General features: G+C 43.9%; 1 non-coding gene across 1 annotated transcript; it reads right to left on the reverse strand.

Moving 5' to 3' along the window:
- Positions 1 to 1775: 1775 nt before the first annotated feature.
- LOC119926410 lies at positions 1776 to 1913 on the reverse strand. Its single transcript, XR_005450287.1, has one exon. It is a non-coding gene; the product is annotated as a small nucleolar RNA SNORA7 (small nucleolar RNA).
- Between the last annotated feature and the right edge of the window lie 9957 nt (positions 1914 to 11870).

An 11870-nucleotide genomic window follows, 5' to 3' on the forward strand; every position in this document is an offset into this window, starting at 1 on the left:
AACCAAAGCTTAACCCAAGATTCAAAATATTTTCCTTAACAATGTTATCTGAGGTGATATCCAGTGTCAGCCTGCATCCTGTGAAATTCTTACCTCACTTGGGAGGGGTCAATCAGTGGTATATATTGAGTGCAGACTATAAGCAGAGCACTGTACTAAGCACTTGGGAAAGTACAATATTTTCTCTTTTTCAATATCCCATTTGGCAACAGCCTCTCTCAATCACCATTTCAAAATAGAAGAAGCCAGTTTTTCCAAAAAGGACCGGGTAGCCCATCAGTATCACAGAACAATCATCATCCTCTTGTTTGTTGTAATCTATGACAAGCCATTTTCCAATGGGCCTGGTTACTTGATAACCAAGATAAATACACTATCAATAAATTACTCCACCTGGGAAGAGCAACATCATGCAAAGCTTCATGATAGAAAAAAACTCTTCCAGCAATAGGACTCAAGGGGCTCTAAAAACTAGTAGATCATTTTCAGTGGTTGCTCTCTAACGACGAAGTAATTAAAATTTGCAGGTGCAATAATATTATATTTCATTAGGACAGAGACACTCTTTAGGGATTTTGCTTTTACAATATCATTGATGAAAACAGACTTTAGGTAAATTCAAATTGTTCTCTTTTGACACTGTTCCACGTGAAACAACTAAGTGAAAAATGTAAACAGAATTAAATGCTGTTTAACATACAGGCTTTATATATAGACTAATTTTGGAAAATTTCCTTTGCTTTTAAAAACCTCCTTATTGTTATGCCTTGATGCACAACTTAAAAGCACTAAACATTTGGGCACCTGGAAAACAATTTTGCTTACAAAAGCTTTTAGAAACATCTTTGCATTTATGTAAGATCTTATTAATTTAGACAGCACTGCTACTAGAAGACAGTACTAAAATCAAAAATAATCAACAGAGCCACCTACTTGAATATGTTCTTCACTCAGTAAATGTTTATCTTTGATGGCATTTGGTGGTTGGACTGTCATAACTCCATCTGAGATGAATGACCTCTATTACTGCTGTTTTAGTAATTCCATGTTGATTAAAGCAGAGAACACAAATACAGCCAAATGTATCTTGCAATATCAAAGTTTACCAAGTGGAAAAACCTTGCCAACATGCAGCACTGGATAATCATATTCCTGCAGATTTCATAAGATGGACATTCAAGTGTGTCCCTCTTTGTAGAAAAAGGAATTAGATTGATTTATGAAATCTGACAATATCTTTTTCCTATTTGCTCTCTCCTGCTCCCCAGCACAGGCTCAGTAGAATTTCCTAACCGTTCCTCATTGGAAAGCAGTGTGGCCTAGTGGAGAGAGGCTAGGTCTAGGAATCAGAAGTACCTGGGTTCTAATTCTGGTTCGGCCGCATGTCTGCCGTGTGACCTGGGAAAAGTCACTTAACTTATCTGTGCCTCAGTTACCCCTTTTGTAAAATTGGGATTAATGCTGTTAGCCCCATGTTGGACACAGTCTGTGTCCAGCCAGATCAGCTTGTATCTACCCCAGCATTTAGTACAGTACCTGAAACATGTTGTTGTTGTCTTAAGCTGTCGAGTTGTGTCCGAACCATAGCAACGCCATGGATACATCTCTCCCAGAACACCTCACCTCCATCTACAACCATTCTGGTAGTGTATCCATAGAGTTTTCTTGGTAAAAATACAGAAGTGGTTTATAATTACCTCCTTCTGCTCAGTAAACCTGAATCTCCACTCTTGACTTTGTCCCATGCCATTGCTGCCCAGCGCAGGTGAGTTTTGACTTGTAGCAGATTGCCTTCCGTTCACTATCCACTGGCCAAGCTAGGATTGGAATGGGTATGCCTCTGCTTGACTCTCCCTCCGGTAGTTGAGATTGGTAGAGTACTGGAAACTCACCAGGTGCAACCCTGAGAGGAAGCCTGAAACATAGTAAGTGCTTAACAAATACCTTTAAACATATTTTAAAAAGCCTCTCCTCTCCCTGACACATCAGTGTTGCTAATTTTGCCAACCCCAACTCTCCCCTCCTTCGCCCTTCTAAAAAGGCCCTTGCTTAAAAAAAAATCCTACAATTAACCTCCCACCCATTGTAGTCATGCAGTCAATTGATCCATGGTACTTACTGATTGCTGTGTGCAGAGCACTATATTTAGCACTTGGGAAAGTACAATACAACCGAATTGATAGACATATTTCCTGCCCATAAGGAGCTTATGGTCTACAAGGAGAGACAAGAATTAAAATCAATTACTGAGAGGTGAAGTAGTATAGTAAAAGGATATTTAGTACTGTGAGGCTGGGGTGAATATCAAAATGCTCAAGAAGTACATAGCGAAATGCATGGTCTATGCAGAGGGGAGAGAGGGTAGGAGAAATGGGGATTTAGGGAAGGACTCTTGGAACAGAAGTAATTTTTAGCAGAAGTTCTATCTACTCAGTATCCTTATTTATTCATTCATTCAATCATATTTATTGAGTGCTTACTGTGTGCAGAGCACTGTACCAAGCGCTTGGGAAGTACAAGTTGGCAACATATAGAGACGGTCCCTACCGAACAGCGGGTTCACAGTCTAGAAGGGGGAGACAGACAACAAAACAAAACATATTAACAAAATAAAATAAATAGAATAAATACGTACAAGTAAAATAAATAGAGTAATAAATATGTACAAACATATTTACATGTATATAAGTGCCGTGGGGAGGGGAAGGAGGTAAGGCAGGGGCGATGGGGGGGGAGGAAGGAGGGAGAGAGGAAGGAGAGGGCTCAGTCTGGGAAGGCCTCCTGGAGGAGGTGAGCTCTCAGTAAGGCTTTGAAGGGAGGAAGAGAGCTAGTTTGGCAGATGTGCAGAGGGAGGGCATTCCAGGCCAGAGGAATGACGTGGGCGGGGGGTCGACAGTGGGACAGGCGAGAACGAGGCACAGTGAGGAGATTAGCGGCACAGGAGCAGAGGGTGTGGGCTGGGCTGTAGAAGGAGAGAAGGGAGGTGAGGTAGAATGGGGCGAGGTGATGGACAGCCTTGAAGCTGAGGGTGAGGAGTTTTTGCCTGATGCATAGATTGATTGGTAGCCACTGGAGATTTTTGAGGAGGAGAGTACCATGCCCAGAGCGTTTCTGCACAAAGACGATCTGGGCAGCAGTGTGAAGTATGGATTGAAGTGGAGAGAGACGGAAGGATGGGAGATCGGAGAGGAGGCTGATATGGTAATCCAGTCGGGATAGGATGAGAGATTGAACCAGCAGGGTAGCAGTTTGGATGGAGAGGAAAGGGCAGATCTTGGCGATGTTGTGGAGGTGAGACCGGCAGATTTTGGTGATGGATTGGATGTGAGGGGTGAACGAGAGAGCAGAGTCGAGCATGACACCAAGGTTGCGGGCTTGTGAGACGGGAAGGATGGTAGTGCCATCAACAGTGATGGGGAAGTCAGGGAGAGGGCAGGGTTTGGGAGGGAAGACAAGGAATTCAGTCTTGGACATATAATTCATATCTAAATTCAATCACTTAATTAATCAATCATTAGTATACTCAGAGCACCTAGTGTGTGCAGAGCAATGTATTAAGCACTTGGCCAAATACAATACAGTTAGAAGAAACAATGGTTGCCTTCAAGGATCTTATAATCTAACAGGGACTGAAACGAGATACTCTATGGAAAAATGGATATGTGTATGAGAATTTAAATAGCTGCTATGAGTGTTGATGTGCACAGGTGGAGGTGAGTGCACAAGTGTGGAGTTGTCACACAAAGCTGTAGTCATGGGGGATAGGACCAGGGGAGAAGCACTATTAATCAGAGAAGACCTGCTGAAGAAAATGGGACTTTGAAGTCTTTGAGGTCTTTGAAGATGGAGAGAGCTATGGACTGGTGGCTTTGAAGAGGGTGGGAGTTTCAGTCAGGAGAAAGGATTTAAACCAGGAGTTGGAGGTCGGAGAGATGAGAAAGAGGCACAGTGATTGGATTAGCCTGAAAGGAACAAAGAGTGTAAGCTTGGGGTACTAGGAAAAGAGAAATAAGTACAAGGGAGAAAGCTGATAAAGCACTTTCATGTCAATGATCAAGAATTTCTTCTCGATATTTAGAGGAATGGGTAACCACAGAATGTTTCTGAGGAGTGACAAAGTGCAGAGTGACATCTTAGAAAAACAATGAGGCAGCAGAGTAAAGTGTGGAGTGGAGAGAGAAGAGGTTGGAGGGAGGGAAACCAGGGATCAGGCTACACCATGTGAGCAGGTTGATCGGTGAGCTGGCTGAACAGAGAGCAGGCTGATCAGTGAACGAATTGAGTTCTTTCTCTAGCTGGAATATAACTAGGGCTTGGACCAAGCAGGAAACTAAAATGTATTCATCAGGTTTTGCACTTACAGAATGTCTAAGGATAACATTAACAAATGATCCAGAAGACACTGCATGGCACCAATATTTTTGAAAAATTTGATAGCTCAAAGGTGTTATGATATAGCAATGCACAGTAGTAGTGGTAAAATAATTTAAAACACCACAGATGTTATAATGACAGAAAATACTGTTGATACTGAGGACTGCAATGTTATTGTGATGATACTTATGAATTGGGAAGCATTGTGAAATATTTTAAGTGTGTAAAAGGAAGAACATAATTAAAACATTAGTTAGTAATTTCAACCCTGTCATATGATGCTTTTATGGCCCAGTGATATCTTCCTAATCACCATAACGATTCCTAGTTGGTAATTAAAAACCTAAGGCAGATTTGAAGTACCTTGATTCAAAATTTAATTTTCCTTATTTGGTTTTAAAATTCAGTTTTTCCATAATACAAATTATAAGATTTTTCCTCACAGCTTGAGTCCATTAAGAAAGCTTCGATAAAATCTTTACATGCCCATTTCGATGTTTTTATATTTGCCTCTTTTCTCCACTCCAACTCAATCAAGCTTAAAGGTTAAAAAAATACCACTGATGCAATAAACTATAAAATTAACAGGAAAAGTTATTTTTGAAGCCCTCTGGGAGTCTGTCAAACTGAGTGGCAGCATGGCTCAGTGGAAACAGCACAGGCTTGGGAGTCAAAGGTCAAGGGTTCGAATCCCTGCTCTGCCGCTTGTCTGCTGTGTGACCTTGGGCAAACCACTTAACTTCTCTGTGCCTCAGTTACCTCATCTGTAAAATGGGGATGAAGAATGTGAGCCCCACGTGGGACAACCAGATCATCTTGTAACCCCCCAGCGCTTAGAACAGTGCTTCGCACATAGTAAGTGCTTAACAAATGTCATTATTATTATTATTATTGTGGTATTAGACTCCAGACCAAATGAAAGGTCTTCAGAACTGCTGGACTTCTCCATCCTTCACTGCAGATGTCGACTCCACACTGGATTCAAATCCAGTTCCTTGAGCAATTACAACAGTATCATTTCTGGGCCACACTCAACATCAGAGGGCAAGACAAGATCACAGACAATGATGCTCTGGAGGGTTGCCTGTCTCCTAAGCTCCATGTAGACTGTCAGCTTGTTATAGACAGGGAATGTGCCTGCTAATTTTGTTGTATTGTACTCTCCCAAGCATTTAGTACAGTGCTCTGCACATAATAAGTGCTCAGTAAATACTGCTGATTGATGGATTCATCAAAGCTCTATTCAACTCAGTGCAACTATTCTAAACGGGACATGTGAGGTGAATGAATTAATTTCATGAAGGAACAGCATCTTTATGGACAGCAACCCAGCTATTTGGAGAACTCATCCAACAGAATCTGCTAACTCAACCTCGCAAACTCAACCTTGCCAACTCAACCATACTCTAAGTCTCTTTAGACACAGGACCAGTGAAGGGGGGCAGGGCAGTTGAAAAGGCAGGGTTGGGCCTTTGGATGACCTCCCTTAGCCCTTTGTCCATGGTGCAGGGCCCTCAAGCTCCACTTCCACCTCTCTTGAGGAAGTAGGATGGTGCCACCTTGGTTTTTCTTTCTCCTTCTTTTTGTCCAATTCTGGGGTGGCAGCCAGGATTTTTAGAGGAGTTGTGGCATCAAACGATAGGTGAGGGGAGCCAGGTGGGCACAGCAATAGCAGTGGGGGCTCTCTAGACCCGGCCGGGGCTGGGGGGAATCCACACGCATGTCCCGCATCTGGTCACTCCACCTGGCTGGGAGGGGATTCCATGAGTCCATCCCAGCTCTTCTCTCAGTGCCTGGCCAGGTCAGGGCTCCATAAGCATGTCCCAGGTTCCCTCTCTTCTCTCAGCTGGAATGGGGGTTCTACAAGCACATCCCAGGACCACTCTGCACCAGGCCAGGATGGGGTTTCCACAAGCATGTCCCAGAACTGCTCTCTCTATCAGGCTGGGAGGTGAGGGTGGTGGGGCAATGGGGAAGGAGAAAGATATCAATTTTGATTTTTCAGAAACATTCCATCTGTTTCTCTCTTTTGGTATTTGTGTGTCCCACTATGATCCCACTACTTACTGAAAATCAGCTGGTATAAAAAAAAAAGAAACATTGTACTCTTTCAGCTTCTTTGATATGGAGTAGAATGTGAGATGCTGATTCCAGGTGACAGAGGTTCTGGTTCCCCCCCAACTGAACCAATGGATGCCTATTTGCAGGCACATTTTTAGCTGTTGGTGTGAAGGAATCCCAAGTACTCCAGGTGAACCAATCTATCTGAACCTCAGGTGACTCTCTAGTACTTCAATTCAGCCTTCACCACACAGAGCTGAGCAATACAAGACTGATTGCTGCAGAAGCTCCCATGTGGAGGGCAATGGCCCTGGTGCTGCACTCAGTCTGCGAGCTGAGGGAGGCCCTGAAGTGGAGATCGCTTTGGAGTCAGAGGTCATGGGTTCAAATCCTGGCTCCACCAATTGTCAGCTGTGTGACTTTGGGCAAGTCACTTAACTTCTCTGTGCCTCAGTTACCTCATCTGTAAAATGGGAATTAAGACTGTGAGCCTCCCACAGGACAACCTGATCACCTTGTGTCCTCCCCAGCACTTAGAATAGTTCTTGGCACATAGTAAGTGCTTAATAAATACCACCATTATTATCCCTTCTAGGCTGTGAGCCCGTTGTTAGGTAGGGACCGTCTCTATATGTTGCCGATTTGTACTTCCCAAGTGCTTAGTACAGTGCTCTGCACACAGTAAGCGCTCAATAAATATAATTGAATGAAATGAATGAGTGGAAACCATGCCATGAAGATCAAAAGCTGCCACCACCACACACCACGTCTTCTACTCCCCCCCAATCAGCCCCCCCAACACACACACATGCACACAGAGCCCTTATCTGTGGAAACCAATCAGGGTACATGGCTCTGCTTGGCAGATGTGCCCACCAGTAAGATTCTGTTTATGGGAATTAATCAGAGAATGCAACCTGTTAGCAGCCCATAAAAGAATCAAAGAAGATCTGCTAGGAACCAATCATTTCTTAGTCCTTCACACTTTAACAAGGCACAGATTTCCTGTGTAACCAATGAATGACAGCATGATACCCAAAAAACTGTTGTAAGAAGCGCTCAAATTTAGAAAGAGAAATTGACGATCACAGAGAAAAAGATCTGACACAGTTAAATAAAGCTGCACTAGATGCTGCATCCCAGCTGAAAACTGAGTCAGTTTATGATTGACTGACATGATTTATCACATCTCTAGAATCTGCCTCTTCCTCTTCATCCAAACTGCTACCACACCCATCCAAAACCTATCCTGCCCTGACTACTGCATCCTCCTCCTCACTGACCTCCGTGTCCTGTCTCTCCCATTTCTAATTCATTCATTCATTCAATCATATTTATTGAGCGCTTACTGTGCAGAGCACTGTACTAAGTGCTTGGGAAGTACAAGTCGGCAACATGTAGAGACGGTCCCTACCCAACAACGGGCTCACAGTCTAGAAGGGGGAGACAGGCAACAAAACAAAACATGTGGACAGGTGTCAAATTCCTCAGAACAAATAGAATTATAGCTATATGCATATCATTAACAAAATAAATAGAATAGTAACTATGTACAAGTAAAATAAATAAAGTAATAAATCTGTACAAATATATACAAGTGCTGTGGGGAGGGGAAGGAGGCAGGGTGGATGTGTGGAGGGAGGGCATTCCAGGCCAGGGGAAGGATGTGGGCCGGGGGTCGATGGTGGGGCAGGTGAGAACGAGGCACAGTGAGGAGGTTAGCAGCAGAGGAGGGGAGTGTGTGGGCTGGGCTGTAGAAGGAGAGAAGGGAGGTGAGGTAGCAGGAGGCGAGGTGATGGACAGCCTTGAAGCTGAGATTGAGGAGTTTTTTCCTGATCCGTAGGTTGACAGGCAGCCACTGGAGATTTTTGAGGAGGGGAGTAACACGCCCAGAGTGTTTCTGTACAGAGATAATCCAGGCAGCAGAGGGAAGTATAGCCTGAAGTGGGGAGAGACAGGAGGATGGGAGATCAGAGAGGAGGCTGATCCAGTAATCCAGTCAGGATAGGATGAGAGATTGAACCAGCAAGGGTAGCAGTTTGGATGGAGAGAAAAGGGTGGATCGTGGCGATGTTGTGGAGGTAAGACCGGCAGGCTTTGGTGACTGATTGATTGTGTGGGGTGAATGAGAGAGTGGAGTCGAGAATGACACCAAGTTTGCGGGCTAGTGCGATGGGAAGGATGGTAGTGCCATCTACAGTGATGAGAAAGTCAGGGAGAGGTCATTCATTCATTCATTCAATCATATTTATTGAGCGCTTACTGTGTGCAGAGCACTGTACTAAGCGCTTGGGAAGTACAACTTGGCAACATATAGAGACGGTCCCTACCCAACAGCGGGCTCACAGTCTAGAAGGGGGAGACAGACAACAAAATCACACATATTAACAAAATAAAATAAATAGAATAGTAAATATGTACAAGTAAAATAAATAGAGTAATAAATCTGTACAAACATATATACAGGTGCTGTGGGGAGGGGAAGGAGGTAGGGTGGGGGGGATGGGGAGGGTGAGAGGAAGGAGGGGGCTCAGTCTGGGAAGGCCTCCTGGAGGAGGCGAGCTCTCAGTAGGTCTTTGAAGGGAGGAAGAGAGCTAGCTTGGCGGATGTGCGGAGGGAGGCCATTCCAGGCCAGGGGGAGGACGTGGGCTGGGGGTCGACAGTGGGACAGGCGAGAATGAGGCACAGCGAGGGGGTTAGAAGCAGAGGAGTGGAGGATGCAGGCTGGGCTGTAGAAGGAAAGAAGGGAGGTGAGGTAGGAGGAGGCGAGGTGATGGAGAGCCTTGAAGCCAAAAGTGAGGAGATTTTGCCTTAGGTCAGGTCAGGGTTTGGGAGGGAAGATACGGAGTTCATTCTGGACATATTGAGTTTTAGATGGTGGGCAAACATCCAGATGGAGATGTCCTGAAGGCAGCAGGAGATACGAGCCTGGAGGGAGGGAGAGAGAGCAGGGGCAGAGATATAGATTTGGGTGTCATCAGCGTAGAGATGATAATGGAAGCCATGGGAGCAAATGAGTTCACCAAGGGAGTGAGTTTAGAGAGAACAGAAGGGGACCAAGAACTGGCCCTTGAGAAACCCCTACAAAAAGGGGATGGGAAGGGGAGGAGGAGCCCACGAAGGAGACTGAGAATGAAGGGCCGGAGACATAAGAGGAGAAGCAGGAGAGGATAAAGTCTATGAAGCCAAGATCGGATAGTGTGTTGAGGAGAGACTTTCTCTAATCCATACTTTGTTCTGCTGTCCTGATCATTTTCTAAAAGAAATTCAGTGCACATTTTCCTACTGTTCAAAAACCTCCAATGTTTACCCATTCATATATGCTTTACTTCATTAATCTACTATTACAACTCAGCCTGCACATTTCACTCTTTCAGTACCAATCTATTCATTTTACCTCTATCTCATTTCTCTTACTGCTGACCCTTTGCCACATCATCCTTCGGGCTTCCATCCCCCTTCATATCCAAAAACAAAACCCTCCTCATCTTCTAAGCCCCACAAAAATTGTGTCTCCCTCAAGAGGCTTTCCCTGACTAATCCTTCAATTCTCACCTTATTTATCCTCCCTTCTACATTACCCAAGCATTTGGGGCTGTACCCCTTAAATACTTTGGTACTTACCACAGCACCACAGGTCTTATGTAACATATCCTTAACCTCTGATGCCCTATCTGTAATGTATTTTAATGGATGGACTGCTCCTTGTGGGCAGTGATAATGTCTACCAATTGCATTGTACTGTACTCCACAAACACCATGACTCAGTGGAAAGAGCACGGGCTTGAGAGTCAGAGGTCATGGGTTCTAATCTCAGATCCACCATTTATCAGCTGTGTGACTTTGGGCAAGTCACTTAACTTCTCTGGGCCTCAGTTAGCTCATCTGTAAAACGGAGATTAAGACTGTGAGCCCCATGTGGGACAACCTGATTACCTTGTATCTCCCCCAGTGCTTAGAACAGTGCTTGGCATATAGTAAGCGCTTAAAAAATACCAAAATTATTATTATCATTATTATTAACACAGTGTTCTCTGAACATAAGCACTCAATAAATACCACTGATTGAATGAAATAACATACTGTTAACAATAAAGAAGTGTCTCTTCGTGAGAAAAAGCTTTGCAAATAAGAATAATTATGATACTGGAGAAGAAGCAGCGTGGCTCAGTGGAAAGAGCACGGGTTTTGGAGTCAGAGGTCATGGGTTCAAATCCCGGCTCCACCACTTGTCAGCTGTGTGACTTTGGGCAAGTCACTTCACTTCTCTGGGCCTCAGTTCCCTCATCTGTAAAATGGGGATGAAGACTGTGAGCCCCACGTGGGACAACCTCATGACCTTGTATCCCCCCAGCGCTTAGAACAGTGCTTTGCACATAGTAAGCGCTTAATAAATGCCATCATTATTATTATTATTATTATTATTATTATTACTGGTAAAATACTATCTGTCAAGCAGTATTCTAAATGCTGAGTTATATACAAGTTAATCAGGTCAGATACACTTCCTGTCCCAGATAGGTGTCACAGTCTAAATAGGAGAGAGAACATATATTTCATTCCCATTTTATAGTTAAGGAAACTGAGTCACAAAGAAGCTAAAAGACTTGCCCTAGGTTCCACAGAAGACAAACGATGGAGTTGGATTTAGTACCTTGGTCATTTGACTCACAGGCCCATTTTTTTTTTTTTGTATTTTTCTCTTAGGGCATGCTGCTTTCTACCTTGAGAGACAAGAAGGTAAAAGGGAAATCAATGCCAGGAGTTGTGATCATCGTACTCAATGACACAGCATGCGTGTATAATGTGGTGTACATGATTTGGCCATATCTATTTATTTATTATTATTATTATTTATTTAATAATAATTGGCTATATCTCAGCCTTTAGAATCCTGGGGAGCCTGCAATGGTTCATAACTAGGGATTCTTTTCATGGAACAGTGAAGAGTCTGAGGACTCCTGCTTTCATCTGTCCTATCATTGTCATCTTAGTTTATTGTTTCTGTCACTTAATGTTGTTTGCGATCCATTATTAGCATTACCTTTATCAGCCTACCCCTACCTAGACTGTGAATCCCAAGTGGGACAAGGACTAAGCACGATCTGCTCTGTCTTCACCCCAGTACTTGGCACAAAGTAAATGCTTACTTAGTATTGTTTATGAAGCAGTCATGTATGCAATGAATGCTGCCTGGATGACCTAATTGCTGGCTTGCTTCTGAAAGTTATTACTTGCCCACTGTAATAATAATAATAATAATGATGGCATTTGTTGGCATGATGGCATCAGGCAGAAACTCCTCACCCTCGGCTTCAAGGCTGTCCATCACCTCGTCCCCTCCTACCTCACCTCCCTTCTCTCCTTCTACAGCCCAGCCTGCACTATCCACTCCTCTGCAGCTAATCTCCTCACCGTGCCTCGCTCTCACCTGT

The sequence above is a fragment of the Tachyglossus aculeatus genome, chromosome 3, assembly GCF_015852505.1.
Source record: "Tachyglossus aculeatus isolate mTacAcu1 chromosome 3, mTacAcu1.pri, whole genome shotgun sequence".
In the NCBI taxonomy this organism is placed as follows: Eukaryota; Metazoa; Chordata; class Mammalia; order Monotremata; family Tachyglossidae; genus Tachyglossus; species Tachyglossus aculeatus.